An 18028-nucleotide genomic window follows, 5' to 3' on the forward strand; every position below is an offset into this window, starting at 1 on the left:
TAATGGAAATATACACCCTGATGGAAAGTCCTCTTGACTTAGACTGGAATTTCCTCATCTATACAAAAGTAACTTAACTCATAGAGTATTCTGTAGATTAAATGTGACACCATACACAAAGCACGTAGTACAGTGGCTGGCATGTTGGAAGAGCCTGAAAGATGTTATCATTTACATTTATTACTATGGTGTGAAACACTGAGTGGCCAAACATGTGATGGATGGAGCAGGCCTGACTTCTGCGACAGAAGAACAAAGGACTTAAACAAAAGAGGCCAAAACCCTCCTCAGCCTCTCCTTGCCAAAAAAAGTTCTTAGCCAAGAGTAGATAAGCTAAGGTTCAAGGTCAGGCAAAAAAGACACGCGTTCCTTTCTCTTGGTGAGGTAATTTGGAACAGGATAGGGTGGGAGTCAATGCTTTCAGTTAGGGGGAAAGAAAAGGCTTTTGAGTGTTTCTGTTAAGACCACTTAAGGGTTTTTTTCTCATCTCTACCCTCCATAAATCCAAAGATATGCAAAGAAGGCAGAAAATCTAGGGCCACTAACTTGTGGTGGCTCCTTACCTGCTCCTCTCCAAAGGGTTCAACTATCACAGCAGTTGATAGAGAGAGGGCTCTAGTGACATTTCCAACTTCCCTTCCCAAGTCATTTAAACTAGCCCTTAGGTAAGCTTACTGTCCCCTCACCTCCATTATGGAAGACCTCTTACACTCTTCCCACCCTCTGATTCAGCTCCATTTCCTAGTTTGTCTTCCTCTACACAGAACTACCACCAGTGGTGGTCCACGGCTTTCCGATGGATTGGTTACAGAGGGAAAACATCACAGTTGTCACTTTCTATGGTTTTTTGGCCATGGCACTTAGCACAAGGTGGAACTTCACACCCATAGCGTTAACATATTCATAAAATCATGTTACAAGAGATTGTATCCAGTGACCTCAGAGATCATCTCATCCTGCCCTCCTCATTTTGCAAATGAGAACAATAAGACCCAGGGGACCCAAGATCACATGGCTAGTTTAAGTAAGAATTCAGGTTTCTTGAACCCGTCCAGTGATGGTTCTGAAGTGGCGTTTGAGCTAATGGTCCCAAATGAATCTCAGACATCTTCCAAGGTCAAACTTCCTACACATGGACTGGTACATCGATCTGCAGATGGGCAGATTCCTGGGTTGAGACAAAAACATGTTCATCCAAAAGATTGTTCAGTGCCCATGATCCCAACATGTTTACTTTTCTGCCACTCACCCATGGACCACATCCCCTTCACCTGAATGCTCACATTGTATCAATGAAATGAAAAAAAAAAAAAAGCACCCAATGATGGTAATCTAGTTCAGCATGTCCCATGCCATTGGCTATTGGAGACATAAATAAGGGCCTGCAGCAAGAATAAATATCTCCACTTCCCATCTGCTACTTAGGGCCAGAGTGAAAAGATTGCGGAGATCCATTTGATGGACCTCCAGATGGGCCTGAAACATCCAAAATATTTTATCTTTGGTAAGGTCATAACTAGCAAATGGAGCTGAATTAGAGGGTAGGAAAAGTGTAAGAGGTCTTCCATGATGGAGGTGAGGGGACAGTAAGCTTACCTAAGGACTTGCTTAAATGACTCAGGAGGGAAAGTTGGAAATGTCAAAGAATGGTCATCGTTCTTTACCCTCAAAGTTGGCACATCCAGGTCTGGGTTTTCATGGTCAACTGGAGCCCACAGAGCAATGTCTGTCAGAATTTTCCCCGAAGTGCTAGTAATGGCAGAATAGAATTAATTAAAACACCCAAAGTTCATGTCCAGCAAGCATGAGCTTTCCTTGAAGCCCCTTTCTTTCACTTAACTAATATTTATACAGGGAGCCAAGTGCCTAGATGTTTTATATATTATCTTAAATTTTCTTTTGTGATAATAATGGATCGATGTTAATTTTATGGGTTTTATGGCTGTGCTGTGGTTCTGAAGGCAAGAGTATTTATAATTAGGAAATACTCATTTTTGTATAAAGGGTGTAATGGAGCATCATTTCTGTAACTTAGTCTCAAACAGTTCAGAAATGTTAATAATTAGGGAAGCTGGGTGAAGCATACAAGGGAGCTCTGTGTACCACTTCTGAAACACATATAAATTTGAAATTATTTCAAAGCAAAAACATTTAAAATTATTTTTTTAAGTAATTGATTTGAATTTTTCAGTATACTCCATCATAGTTTTATTCTATGTAAAAACAATGCTTTAAATTACTTCCTTCCCGCTCCAAAAAGTTCTGGTGAAATTAGGAAAGAAGGCATTCATCTGATGGCTTTGTGTACTCTTTGTGCACGTCTGTATTCAACCTAGGGGAAGAGCACACTGGCCTTAATGAGGTTTTCCTTAACTTGCTCTTTATGGGCTGAGTCTCTGACCAGTATTTCTCTTTTAAGAATTGGATGAGGAAAATGAGATAGTCACAGAGTCAGGGCAGCAGGAAGGTTCTTCACGTGGTAAAAAAAAAAAAAAAAAAATGAGAAAACAGACACAGAGCACTTGGAACAGTGACTGGAACCAGAAATCCTCCCATAAATGTTAGCGTTGATTGTTTTTATCATTGTTGTCATCATCCCTGGGAGGTCCGCGTGCTGCGCATGGGCTTGTAGTAAGTCAAAGGCCACAAAACACATGTGGGGGGAGCCACATGCCTCAGCTCTGGTTAGGCTGAAGACCACATCCTCTCCTTCTTGAGGACAGGTCTTAGAGTCAGGAACAAAGGGAGGCAGTCCACCCACTGGGGCAAGATCATCATGGCACTGGGCTCCCTGCGAAGGTAGCCAAGAGCCACACAGTATGGCAAAATGGACCTGGAAAGAGGCAGGTTCCCAGAGCCACAGGAACAGAAGGAGGCTTCCCAGAAGGAGCGCAGCAGCTCCGTGATAGAGCCCTGAGGCTCAGGGTTTAGAAACCAGGATCCAGGGTATCTCACAGCCAGGGGCCTTCAGAGCCAAGGACCCTTCTTGGAGGAGAATCCCTTCTGGAGAGAGTCCCTGTGGGAGCTTCTGGCAAGGCTCCTGCCTCCATCTGAGACCCACCCAACTCCCCTGGCCTGGCTGTTGACTCATTGCCGAGACCTCGGGTCCCAGCCAGCAGCGCAAGGAGGATGCTTAGAGAAGGAGCGGCAAGGTAGCCCTGCCGTCCTGCAGAAATGCTCGCCCTCTCCTTTCCCTCTGGGCTCTTCCAGCCTGAGCTTATCTCCAGCCACTTCCTGGGCTTTCGTTCTGTTTGCATTTTTCTCTTTTTTCCCTCCTCTCCCTCCCAGGGATGTTATATATACTCACAAAGTAATTGGGGAGCTGAATATTCACAATCTCAGTCTCCTTTTTGAATGAGCATTGCAATAGCTTTTCGCAGCCTGAGCTAGTCAAACGCCAGGGTGGCAGGGCATCCATCCATCGTTATAGGACTTACTGCTGCTTCGCGTCACCTGTCGGCCACAGGTGGTCCTCCATGGATGTGTGAGCTGTTTGGCAGAAAGTTGGCTGAAAATCTTCTAAGCTGTGCCCAGAGAAACAGAATACTATCAGCGGCCATCTGCCTTCTGAAGCTAATGTTACACCTTCATTCAGCTGTATCTCAGTGAATTTTACTTCAGGGCATCTGCACCCCAGCCTGTCTCAGCCTGGGCACCTAGGAAAAGCAGTGTCAGCAACAGCTCTTCTCACACACTGTTAGAAGTACCTTATCAGAGGAGCGGAGCTTCTGGCTCCTTACTCACAGCTGAACCTGCCCTCCTGCACCACCTCTAGGAACCCATCCCACCAGTGCCCTCTACTGAGGGGCCAGGAAACAGCTCTGGACAATCTCGTCATACAGGACCCAAACAGAGGAGCAGAAAATGTACAGCCCATTTCCCCTTTGCCACTCCTGGTCATTTGTAGCGGCCCTACCCCCTCCTAAATCAGCCCCACTCTTCCAGAACCCCCTTCTTCCTGAAGAGGCTGCCTCTCACCTCCAGGGGCTATTTGCGAGGTGAAGCCTAACAAGTACACTGGTAGAGGCACTTGGAGTTCAAAAGCTACCTCAGACCAGCAACCAAGATGGATTTTTCCGGACCCCTGACGCACACCTCCTAGCGCACTGTGAAAAAACTGGTCTTATGGGATCATTGCTTATTCTCTATTCCCCCTCTTCTGAGCTACCTTCAGGGTCTTCCTGCAGGGCCTCTCCTCACATTCCAGTCTGGCTACTGGCACTTTGATGTTTCCTCTTGTGTTGGAGTGTTAGAACCTGGGTAGGGGAGCTTTTCAGAAATTATTCAGCTGAAATTCTTTGCGTTACAAAGGCTGAGGAGACTCAGAGGCCCAGAGGGATGATTCAGCTCAACACACGGATACTGAGTGTCCCTACGAGCGATCCCATCCACATGTCCGGCACTACGGAGATACAGAAACATGAAAGGACCTGATTCCTGTCCCATGAGTTCACCATTTAGTTGGGAAGACAGGATATACATGTGAGAGTCAAATCACAAAACAAGGTAGTACATGATTGAGCACCCAAATGGGCAGTACCAGGACTTAATGCCGAAGGAGGTTACGTTCAGGTGGGATTCACTCGAGGCAGACTTGTACAGGAAGGTTTGTGCATGTGGTCACGATCAAGCCCATAGGACCAAACTGAGCTCTGAAGGATGGATAATATTTGAGGGAGCGCCCTCAGGGGAGAGAAAAAAAAAAAAAAAAAAACAGAAGTAAAGTTGAAGAGGGCAAAACATGTCCAGGAGACGAAAAGAAGACCAATGTGTTAGAATAGAATTTGGCCACAAGATCAGCCCGTGAAGCAACTCTTAGTACACAGGAAAGCAGTGTGGCAGGGACGGATAACACAACTTTGGAGCCAGACCTACCTCATTTTCAGTCCTGGGCCTGCTACTTAGTACATCTGTGACCTTAACATCTCCAAGCCTCAGTTTCCTTTTCTATAAAATGGGGATAATAACATGGACCACATAATATTGTTTTACATAAAAAAATTATATATGAAGCATGAGGCCTTGGTACACAGTAAACACTTTTAATTTATTTTTTTTATTTTTAATTGAAGTATAATCGATTTATAATGTGTTAATTTCTGGTGTACAGCATAGTGACTCATTTATACATATATATTCTTTTTCATATTCTTTATCATTATAGTTCATTACAAGGTATTGAATATAGTCCCCTGTGCTATACAGTAGGACCTTGCTGTTTATCTATTTTACATATAGTAATTAGTATCTACAGATCCCAAACTCCCAATTTATCCCTTGCCACCCCCTTAATAAATACTTTTTAAATGATAGTCCTGAACAAAGTACCTAACAGGGCACATAGTACATGTTCACTAAATGGTGGTTAGTGGTATCCCTTCCCTCCTCTTGCTGTGGTCCAGCCCTGTGCTGACCTGACCCTGAAGTGATGCGGTGTGCATTATCCCGGCTGCCTTTAGGAACGCAGTAAGTGATACACTCAAGGCAACTGGCCCTAGAGTGTTGAGGGCTATGTTTAATACCTCCATAACACACTGGGCATTTTAGCATTACATCACACCATACTGAATATATAAAAATATATACTCCTCATTCAACATCATTCTTGCAGAAATGTATCTGAAATGATTTTTTAAAGTTTTGCTTCTGAAACTATTTGACCACAAGTAATTTGGGATTGGCACTGCTCCTTCCGCAATCGTGGTATTGAGAATTCCTGTAAAAGGAGCGAAATCTAACCTAAAGTTGTTTGACAATGCAATAAACTTCTTATGGGTGCCAAATTCCAAAATAAAGGAAATCAACTTTATGTTACCGTGGTAGCAGGTAAGCAAATATTTTAAATTTGATTTTGCAGTTGGCTTTTCCTATATTGGAGCCAATATATTTTTTCCAAGTCTCAGATATTGTGGGCCCTTGAAAACCTCCCAGAACCTAGGCGCTAGGCCTCTGGTGCTTAATGGATAAAACGGCCCTGAGACCGTGGCAGTGGGGAAGACTTGTGAAGAATAACTAGGATCAAATATACAATCAAAGGAACACCTTCCCCAGGCCTTCCTGAGTGGGGCTGGCCAGCTGCAGTAGGTCAGCACCTACTTGAGGGGAAACTTGTTTGCAACTTAATTCGATTCAGAGCTTGCAAAATTTGTGGTCAGTCACCTTGGGCGGTATGAAATGTTAATATCAACCCTTGGCTCCCGCTGCCGTCCCCACCCTCTCACACAAAAGCCCAGGGGTTTGGGTCTGCAAACCTTTGGGAAAGGCTTCTTTGAGCACCTGCCAAAGAGAAATGACTTCCTGGATAAATATATATATGTATACAGACACATATATATGTATATATATAGGGCCCAAGTCCACTGCTTGCTGGATAATGGTCTCCTGGGTTCAAAAATCAATGTTTTATTAGCATTGTGGGGAGAAGTGTAGGAAAGGATCCCCACTATGAAAGGGGCGAGCTCTGTTGATGAACCAGGCTCCACCTTGGAGGCAGAGGGACAAACATCTTAGAAGTTTCCCATCTGGCAATGCAGATCATAGGAGCGAAGTGACTTTTGCCACTTTGAGGAGCCTTTTATCTCAAAGGCACTGAAGTCACACAGATCCCAGAGGCCGAGATGCTGAGTAGGGTTCAACACACCAGCACAGATCTGAGAGGCTGTGGCCAGGGCAAGATCCCCCACTTCAGTCATTTGCTTCCTCCCTTGATAATTGTGGCAATATCCACTTACTGCCAGTATTATAATACACTAAATATACATCTCTGCTTTTAATTCAAACAGTTCTTTGAAAATGAAACTGTGCAACAACATATTTCAAGGAATGCTAGTGTCACTGAACAGAAGTAAAAATAAATATACTGAATGTCATCCAATTTTTAAAAATTGGAGCTCTGAGAAGGACTGTTTTTCCAGCTTCAGTGGGAAACTGGATCACAGAGCAGAGAGGAATTAGCCTGACTCCTCAACCTTAATATTGACTTTCAGGAATGCCTGAGCTAGCCTGGGAGAGGAAGGGATGGGCCTTTGGCCTATCTGTCTTCCAAGATTAGTTTCCCTTCGTGGTCTGACTTCTCAGAGTTTCAGACAAGAAACATGGGAGGGTGGAAAGAATAGGGGCTTGGGAAGCCAAGAAGCATTGATTAAAATCCTGTGTTTGATACTCTCTGTGTGATGATGGGCAATTTCCTCAACTTTTCTGAGTCTCAGTTTGCTCGTATATACATATATATAAAAGTAATCATACTCGCCTCATAAAACTCTTACGAGGGAAAAACAATTTAAGTATTTATTAGGGGCATAAAAATGTACATTATCTGCTGAGAACAATCAAATGCCAGTAGTGTTCTTAAATATCTGAAACTGCAGGAGCCCTGCAATAATTGATTTAGGGTATGAAATTCTTAGAAGGGCTGGCGGGCATCCCCCCATAGTGAACAACTCACCTACCTCCCACACCCCCTGTGCCATTGTGCCCCTCGGGAGAGATGGCACCAGCCAGAGCAGGATTCTGCCCCCTGCTTCTGCTCCTGCTGCTGGGGCTCTGGGTGGCCAAGGTCCTGGTCAGTGCCAAGCCCAGCCACGTGACGTCAGCTCAGTGGTTTGAAACTCAGCATGTGCAGCCCAGGTCTCAGGGACACAGCGCTCCGATCGGCAAAATCAACAAGCACCCCAGACGCTGCAAAGGCTTCAACACCTGCCTGCATGAATCCTTCTCCAGTGTGGCCGCCACCTGTCAGACCCCCATCACAGCCTGCAAGTGAAAACTGCCACCAGAGCCAGAAGCCTGTATCCCTGACCACATGGGAGCTCACCTCGGGGAGGCACCCAGACTGCAGGTACAAAGAGAAGCAACTGACCAGGATATACTGTACAGCACAGGGAATATAGTGAGTACTTTATAATAACTATAAATGGGGTATAACCTTGAAAAGTTGTGAATCACTGTGTTGTACACCTGACACGTAGTATCGTAAATCAACTATACCTCAATTAAAAAAAAAAAAAGAAAAAATTATATGGTATTTTTCTTTCTCTTTCTGGCTTATTTCACTTAGAATGATGGTCTCCAGGTCCATCCATGTTACAGCAAATGGAATTATTTTATTCTTTTTCATGGCTGAGATCAGAAATTGATCAACTTTGTAAATTGACTATACTTCAATAAAAAAGAAAAGAAAAAATTTTAAATTGAAAAAAAAAAAGAGAGAAGCAACTGGATGCATTCTTCATCGTGGGCTGTGACCCATCCCTACCCCAGCAACAGAAGGACAACCTGGGGTACCAGCTGGTCCCATATTCTTGGATAATGTTGTCTAAGGCCAGGTGTTCCCCTCAGCCCAACGCTGCAGCTGCGTTTCCTGCCTTGAGTTCTTTACTAATCCTTACCCTCTCTGCAAATACCACTTCTCTCCCACGCAGCCAGCTTCACACACTCTTAATTCCTTAGGGGGCTTTGTGGATGTTCCAAATGATGAGGGAAGAGAGCCCTTCAATACTGCTTTCATTGCTTCCTGAGTGTGGGTACCTTGTGGCCCTTCAGGCACTAAGGATCTTGGCACAGGTGGATCCAGGTTTTGTGGGGCTCATGGCATGTGTAATTTTGGAGGCCATCTTAAAGAAGAAGAATGCAAAACTACAAACACAAACTGAGGTCAGGGCCTTGGAAGGGCAGTGGTTGGACAGTTCAGAGGGATCCCTGGGGAGATTATCCAAAAAGGAGAACGGGGGAATCTGTGATAGTTTCCCTGTGTTAGGCAAAGGAATGTGTCTGATTTTGCTGCAATAAAAGACCCTGTTTTTCCTGATTGAGTGTGTGTAATTGTGAGTGTGTGTAACTGTCCGGGGGAAAGCGTGGAGGTTTGGAAACCCTTTCTTATCTCTGTGAACCATCCACATTACGGGCCCAACAGGCAGAAGGGAAGGCAGCCCCCGAGCAGGCTCTGGCTTGGAAGAGCGGCCTGGGCTCTGCCTTCTGTCACCCTGAGAACTGCCTGGTCGTTCCATGTCACATGAAAAGAAGGAAGGAGGGGAAGAGCAGGCTTAGCCCCGGGGATGCCAGTCAGACCTGAGGCTGGACTCCCTTGTTTGTGCTCGAGACCTGACCTCATGCCTCACTGGTACAACCCACAGCAGGAACCTCAGAATTCTGAAGTGAAATTTCAGAATCAGGACCTTCTAAGAATCTTGATCTGGTCCTAATTAGTCCTTCTCCAACTAACTGGTGAAGGAGTAGTTTTATGTGCAATCTGCCGTAGACCAGAACTTTCATAAAATGCAGTAAACTGAATTACTAGAAAACATGAAATGGAACATACAAACAATAGAAAGCACAAAGCCAGATTTTTTATTATTAGATTCAATTAACATAAAATCAGTGTATCATGGGAGGTGGAGGGGATAAATTCAGAGGTTTGGATTTGCAGACACTAAGTACTACATGTGAAAAAGATAAACAGCAAGGTCCTAGCACAGGAAACTAGACTCAACACCTTGCAATGTCCTGTAAAAATAAATATATTTATTTATTATATAACTGAGTCACTACTCTATACACCAGGAACTAACACAACATTGTAAACCGACTATATACTTCAATTTTAAAAAAAAAGAAGAAAAATCAGTTTTACTAAATTGGCATAAAAGCTTCTCAATGCGTCCCCTCAATTTCTATACTTACCCTGATAGATACAAAGAGAAAAATATACATGTATTATACACATGCACATATATAAAAACCAACATAAAACATTCATACCCACACACACATACATATACAGGGACACATACTGACACACATGCACATGTGTACATAACACACATACACAGGTACACAAACTCAACAGTAAAGCAATCACTCTCCTTCCCCCTTCCAACTCTGCCTCCCCCATACACCTTCCTTTCCATATTTATTTATTTAAAATAAATTTCTAATGGAGGTTCTGGAGATTGAATCCAGGACCTTGTGCATGCTAAATAATGAGCTCTACCACTGAGCTACACCGTTCCCCGCCCTTCCCATATTTAGAAAGAGATTTTCCTACACAGAATAAGGCTCAGAATAAGGAGAGGATGACTGGTGAAATGTGAAGTAGCAGGGAAAGCAGAGAATCCACAAATTCCAACTCCAGCCCCCTTTCCTTCTTTCTAGAAAGAGATCTAAGCAGAGATCCCTCTCACCTACCACACCCACACTATCCTACCCAAATACAGCCTCCCCACATTAACCAGGCGGCCCGCCTACCACACTCTGCCCATCACTATCACAAACTTGCCCACCCTGTGTTTCTGACCAAAGAAGACATACTGGAAATGAGAGGGAAACAACAATCTTCTACCCTTCTGGCTTTGCCCCAGGGTCGTGGGCAGGCTCCACTTCCTCCGTCTGCACCTTAAATGATAGTGTTTCTCAGGGTCCTATTCTTAGCTCACACTGCACTCTCCTGAGTGAACTGATACAGTTCCATGGCTTCAACTGCCACTTACCTGCTCCCAAAAGCATATCTCCAGCCCCAGGTCTTCCAAGTTCCCAGAGCACATATCCATCTGCCTGCTGTTACCAGTCCCGTCGGTGACCTGCAGACATCTTGACAAAAACACTCAGAACTCAGCTCAGACCTGCCTGGCTGCCAAACTTGCCTCTCCCCTGCCATCTCTCAGTCTTAGGGGAAACTTCAGAGCCAATCAGTCATTCAAGGTCCTAATCTAAGAGACACCTGTGTCTATGCATTCTTTTTGGTTTGCCTGCTTCTTCAGTAATTCCCCAGCTATCCTAGGTACTGTCTTAAGAAAGCACAGAAGTTCTCGGTTTTCTTTTTTCCAAATATTACTGGGTTCCTTACATGGGTCCAACACACGTTATGGTTTTGGAGGGGGCTGTGATTTGAAGCTAAGTAAATACACCAAAGTGGTTACACTCAAACATTTTACTGTCTAGACTAGGAAGCAAGAAAAAATAAAATCCTTAAAACACTATTGAACAATAACAGAAGAGTATAACGAATCGAATGGATTCCATAACATTTTTCTCCCACCTCCCCCAGGGTTTCATTCATCCTAACCTAAAATTTGTTCTCTGTTAAATGTTAATATTCCTGATACATATCTCTGATATAACATTAGGTCTGTAACTACAGTCAGGCAACACCAAGAGAAATTAAACCACTCAATATCTGTAAAAATTGGAGCTCCAGAAACCGGTAAGATTGTGGAAAGAATTCACAATAGAACGGAACCTTAAATAGACTGATAACATCCAAACAAATGGTGTAGCAAAATGGGTAGGAGTTTCCGACTTCCGAGTGTAGGTTGAAGAATTAGATGGGATGTAACTTGAATCTAGGGGCCATGGACTATAAAACTGACCCATTCAGTGAGTAATGACGCAGCATCCATAAAACAGGGCCCAGTGGGGCAGTTGGGAAGCCTTGGGACAAAATCTCTGCTGGTTATGCTCCTTAAGCTTCTGAGAACGTATTTCCAAAAAGTCACTCGGGAAGGGACTCCTCAGATATTTAGGACAGCCTGATTATCTCCTAATTGGGTAAGTTTGCTTTAGTATCCAGAAAATGTTAAATTAAGGATAAAAATAAGTGAATCAAATACATAGCATTAATATGTTTGTATAAGGAATTTGTGCATATTTGGTGTTTTAGGTATTTGCAGTGTTTAAGAGAATTTAATCTGTTACAGTAACAAATTGGCCTTGAAATCCTAATTTAAAACGCGCAATTAGTTTAGACGTGTGGTTTGAAATCAAATTTTTCTTTAAAATCAGTTTTGGAATGTTTAAGAAAATTTAGGAATTGGATTACCATATTCAGAAATTGTTAGATTTCTAAGAGGTGTTTTTTAGATATTCAGGAATGTGTTGTTGGTGAGCTCAGATGACCGAATTTCTTTGTAAGGTATATGGAATGTGCTAAACTTATAAAGTATATTTTTAAATGTTTAAAGGAGACGTATAAACTCCATTTATAAATGGTACCAAATAGTCAACAAATACAATCATTTAAAGTGATTATTAAAATATACTTGTTTGTAAGTTAAGCATAAAAGCTTAAGGAAGAACTGAGCGTCTGATTTACATCTTTAACACAGAGAACATAAATTTTAAAAAGCCAAGGTAGCTCTCTGAATATTCTTTTCTGGGCACAAAAAGGACTTTTAAAAAGTTCACATTGGCACTGCCAGGCCAGTCCATTTTCTGCCCTGTTTTCATGGACAGAATGCACAGTAGCTTGGGTGACTGTATTTCCTGATGTTGCCATGTCTGCTGGTTTTACTGCACCCTCAGAAGGGAGAGTGGCCTCTCATGATGCAATAGCCGAGGCTCAGGCTCAAGGATCAGGCTGGCAGTGGTGGCACTGGAACCCAACCCAGAACTGTATCTCTCCTCGGCGCCCTCCTTCCTCTGCATTCTGGAGAAACTGAGAAAGGGGAGCCAGGCTTCCCTGAGGCCAGTGCTGCGGTGGTGGAGGAATTCGGCAAAAAAAAACCCAAAAAAAACCTCAAAGAAGAAGTAAAACTCAGAGTCTATAATTATCTCCATCCTCAATAGGGACTTTTCCTCCTTAGCCAAACTTGGAGTTTTGAGATTATATATTTCCAAGTAAGGTGGCTCTTAAAAAACAAAAACAAAAACAACAGATTGTTAAGCAACTGGTTCCTTCAATAAATCAGGCTGCTTGCCTGGAAATATGTGTGTGTGTGTGTGTGGGCGCACGCGCACACATGCACATGTGTGTGTGTAAACACACCTGTGTTCATGGCTGGGAGGTGAAGTTATGTTAGTGGAATTTGGAGTGCTATATTCCATCAATTACAGATTCTTTGGTGATCTAAACTCCTCATTTGCAGTACAAACACCTTTTGGCAGAATAAAAAACAAGATATTGTAACAATTACTTGGAATAAATTACTTAGGTACTGGGTTTGGCTTGGGAGCATTTGGAAAGCGTTTAGAAAGTTTTACAACAAAGGTCGTAAGAATAGGTGGAATGTGGGCAGAGACAGGGAAGTAGTCAATGAGGACAGAAAATAAGGTGTCAGGAAACCGGAGACAAATTTGTACCCACCTGCTCAGCAGTTGTGAATTGGGGGATTGGGGGTAGGGATGGAGGTATGACTTCATGCTGCTGTAATTCCCAGACTGCCTGCTCCTGGCGACCCTACTGGGAGGCTGCCAATGAGAGCTCCAACTGCCACTAGACACACCTGGCACATTTAGATCTTAATAAATATTAGTTGGACAAAATTTGTTTTCAGAGCAAAGGAATTGGGCTAGGAAAATATACAGAGCACAACTCTGGAAAGCTTATAAAATCATTTATTTTAAAAACCTCTCATTATGCTTTAAAATTTCCAGAGAGAGGGAATTTACTACCTATGGAGTCAGCCTGTGCCATTTTCCAGCAGCTCTAAATAACAAAAATTCCCCTATATAGAACCTAATCTGTATCTCTGTCACCGCAGCAATTCACTGACACCCTATTGCTTTGAGCCATTCAGAATAAATCGAATTCCTCTTTGCACTCAACTTTTAAACCAACTTCAGAGCATTCATGACCCTGGCCCTCCAAAACTGCCTCGTCAGAAAATAACAAGAGCTATAGAATGGCTCCTACTGTTTGATCCAGTAATTCCGCTTGGTAAAATATGCTAAGTGGAAATAATTCTAAATGAGGAGTAAATTTGTGCCAAACTGTTTATACTTTTCTTTGTGTCACAAAAAAACCTTAGAAATTATGCCAATTCCCCCCAAATTGAGAGTGTCTAAACAAATGATAGGGCAACTACTTATAGTGCTTTAATTAAAGCATCAAAGTATCCCTTTAACTGAAGACAAATACACAAAAATTATATTGATGCATAGAAATGTGTGTGGGCGACGCTACATGAAGAGAAGAGAACATAAAACTGTATTTTCAAATGGATTACAACTATATAAAGGAGGATCTGGTTTTGTACATCAATAAAGTCCATAAGTGAATTTGGAGCCTTTCCAGAACTCCCTCTCCAGACTAAAGCTTCTTCCAGACTCCTCTAGCCCAGTGAAGCCACATCTGACCCAGAAGACATTCCACACTTTTTTTATTAAGTATAATTGACATAAAACATTAGTTTCAGATGTACAACATGACAATTCAATATTTGTATATATTGTAAAATGATCACCATAATAAGTCTAGTTAACATCCATCACCATACATACCAACAGAATTTTTTTCTTATGATGAGAACTTTTAAGATCTACTCTGTTAGCAATTTTCAAATAAGCAGTACAGCATTAATTATAATCACCATGCTGTACATTACATCCTCATGACTTATTTATTTTGTACCTGGAAGTTCGTTCTTTTGATCCCCTTCACCCATTTCACCCACCCCTGCTCCCACTAGCAATGAGCAATCTGGTATCTCTATCTATGAAGGTTTTTTTTTCAGGTTCCACATGTAAGTAAAATCATACAGTATTCGTCTTTCTCTGTTTGACTTATTTTACTTAGCATAATGCCCTCAAGTTTCATCCACGCTATTGCAAATGACAAGATTTCATTCTTTTTCATAGCTGAATAATATTCCATCATATATACATACCACATTTTCTTTATCCATTCATCGTCAGTGGTAACTTGGGCTATTTCCATATCTTGGCTATTGTAAATAATGCTGCAGTGAACATGGAGGTGCAGATATATTTTTGAGTTAGTGCTTTTGGTTTCTTTGGACAAATGCCCAGAAGTGGAATTGCTGGATCATATGATATTTCTAAAAATAGAAAAAAAGTTCTATTTTTAACTTTTTGAGGAACAGCCATACTGTTTTCCATAGTGGATGCACCCCACGTTTGCTTTTAATTCTGTTCTATGTATTTTCCACTTGCAAATATTAACCAACAAAGAACTTGTGAGGGCTATGTCCAGGAAGAAAAATAAAAAGCTAAGCATTGGACTCCAAGCCTTGGCCTCGGCCTCTCTACTCTCCCTTGATTTTTACCTCTCACTTGTTCCTACCACCATTCCTGTCACATAGGGATTTCTGCTCCCCATATTCTGGGTCATACACTATCTAGGATACAACAGTGGCAAAAGAGACAAGGTCCTTGACTTCATGAAGCTTATTTTCAAATGATATATGGTGGCAGAGGTGGGCCTGTTATGAGAGACAGGAAATAAACAAATGAATATATAATCAAATAGAGATAAAGGCTGTGAAGAAAAGAAAACAAACAAACAAACAAAATAACATTATTGGGAAAGACAACAGGTGAGAGGTCACTTTAGGTCATGGAAGACACTGGAGAATGCAACACTTTAGTTAGGACCCAAAGGATGACAGCCAGCTCCTAGAATTGTGAAACGAAGGCTCTAGGTAGAAGGGAGAGTAAGAAGGCTCTGAATCAGGAATAAGCAAGGCCTGTGTGAAGAATTGTAAGAAGGCCACTGTGGCTGGAGGGTCACTAGTGGCTTCCCGCAACAGGGGAATGCTAAGAGATGAGGCTGGAGAGATGGGGAAAAGGAGTCATGGTGCAAATCGGAGGCCATTAGAAAGGGTTGACGTGATCTGATTGGATTTTTTAGAGGATCACTCTGGCAAGGGTGCAGTGAATGGCTTCCCAGGCAGCAGAAGCAAAGCGTGTAGACCAGTATGGAAACTAATGCACTAACATGGGCAAGCTGGTGCTGATGTGGGCTCTGGTGACACCTAGTTCAGAGCAGACAAGTTGTAAATATTTAAAGGAATATTACCAATAAAATAAAACCAAAACTAAGGGGAAATTAAACAAAAAATAGAATTAACTGGTTTGGCCCCCAATTTCTTTTGGAAAGCACAAGTAACAAGAACACGTTCTCTCAAGTCTGTCCCTTCCTGTCCCCAAAATTCCCCTTTGTGGTCCTTCACTAATTCCTCCTTTCCTTGAGGCATGGAGCTCAAGCAGAGCCCTGGTCACAGCTGCTCTCCTAGTGGACAAAGAGTGAGCAGCCTAAAGCCCCAGTCCTATGCAGAACTGGCCATTACATCTCTCGGTGCATATAGGCCAGGTAATAAACATTACAGACACAAATATTTCTTTCACCTTTTTTCATGTTTGCATAACATTACTTCCCCATAAGATCCATATTAGAAATTTCTTGGGGATTATTTTAACTATTACTTATTTTAGGATGAGCCTGGACTGTATAACCAGGCCCTGTAACTTAGTGGTGGAGAATGAAGGCTCTGGTGTCAGACTGCTTGGGTTCAAATCCTGACTTCTCCACTTCCTGAGTAGCTTACAGCAAGTTTTTACATTTCAATACACCATAATTTCACCTGTAAAATGGGAGTTTGATAAGCTCCAAAGAATCTGAAATTGGTGAGATAAAGTGAGAACTGTTTGTAAATGCAGGGGAGGGCTTTTAAGACTGGTCAACTCCCTGTCTCTAATTCCTCCATTATAATCTTTTCACTTCACATCTCCCCAAAACATATACATCAACACACACTTCCTTGTATAGACACACACTTTCTTGTACAGACACACACATGCACCACATGCATATACCCACTTTTAGGTAAGAGCCTGGATTCTTGGAGATAGTGGTATTTAAACACTATAAGCATATCTGTCACCTTACTTAATAAAATAAACCTTTCTAATTTAGCACAGATTTAAACTACAAGAAAGGAATAACTGGCTCCCAGACTTTGCATCCAAAATCCCTCACCCCATAGGCTCAAAAACTTTCAGTGACTTCCTTTTTCCCATGGGGTGAAAAACTGATCCACTCCTTTTTTTCCCAGGAGTTTACTAGCTCCTAATAGCCAGCTTAATTTACATGCCACTTCCTAATTGGGGGAAACATGTATTCTACAAACCGTTCCCCAAACAATGAGTATAAAAAATGCAAGACCTGGTAAAGGAAGGTTCAGACTCTCTGTCAACACTGGGAATGGGTAAGCTGGGTTTGAACCAAGTGAATAAAGTTCATAATATACCCCAAAGAAAGTTTCCTAAATTCTGGTAACCCACCACTGGGCAGCATTTTCAGAGTGGACACCAGGGGGTAGCAAAATCTCACTCTCCTAGTTCTCAGCACTAATTATAAGGAAGCTGGAGAGTCTGGATGACCCATTGATGGAAAAGAGTTCCAGCTCCTCGCCTGTAACTCTGCTGCGAAGACTATCCCTGAGGTTTGCTGCCCTGGATTTTTTTTTTTTTTTTTTTTTTTGATGCCATGGAGCAGAGAGATGTCTTGCCTCCAAGAAGGATGAACATTTTCTTTTTCCTCTCTTCCAGACTGCAGGAGTGGAGAAAGGGCTGAGATCAGAGTTCTGAGGAGGTGAGAGAAGAGCTCATCACCTAGGTGACGCCTCCCCCCCTCGGTCCCGCGCTGTTCTGAAGACTGCGAAGAGGCTCTGGCCTCCTGGCCTCGTCGCAGCTGCGTCCACTGGCAGGACGTTTTCCAAACGTCACCCCCCAGCTGCAGTGGCATACGCCTTCTCGTCCCTCTCTGGGGTCTATTTGGCTTTCCGATCTTCTCAAATGCTCACCTTTTGGAAGCCTCCCCTTCCCATGCCTCCCACTCCCACTTTCCAGTGCCTGCTCAAAGATGGAGGGGGGCGCAGCATCTCTTTGCTATGCCTAAGCCTCCCCTACCCCTCCTGGGGGACCCTCGACAGGGCTTCATTTCCCATCCAGAAGCGGTGGAGGATGGATGAGGCTAGAACTTTCTTAACTAGCCCACCCCTTTTGTCTACTGCTTCAAATAGCCATCCCCACCGCCACGAGCCCTAGCGGCCCTGGGAGACTCTATTGCCACCCCACAAGAAGGAAGAGTCTGGCTTCCAGTATCCGACCGTGGGGCTGAATGGGAGTCTGGTGCCTTCCCTCCGCTAGCTAGGGGAGAGATAGGGGATGCGGAGGGGAAGGGGCAGAGAGGAAAGAACTCAGAAAACGTCAGCCGAAGTGCCTGCCCCTACAGGAGGATCCTGATCCCGGGACCCTGCGCACATTCAGCCTCGACGTCCACCCCCTACCCAAGCCT

General features: G+C 43.1%; 1 protein-coding gene and 1 pseudogene across 2 annotated transcripts in view; one reads left to right on the plus strand and one right to left on the minus strand.

The window, feature by feature from the left end:
* The window catches only part of RNASE13 (ribonuclease A family member 13 (inactive)), a 34032-nt gene that overhangs the window by 14358 nt on the left and 1646 nt on the right, over positions 1–18028 (minus strand). The window lies entirely within an intron of this gene.
* On the plus strand, positions 7394–8516 carry LOC102513624 (annotated as a pseudogene).

This window comes from Camelus ferus, chromosome 6 (assembly GCF_009834535.1).
Source record: "Camelus ferus isolate YT-003-E chromosome 6, BCGSAC_Cfer_1.0, whole genome shotgun sequence".
Classification (NCBI taxonomy): domain Eukaryota; kingdom Metazoa; phylum Chordata; class Mammalia; order Artiodactyla; family Camelidae; genus Camelus; species Camelus ferus.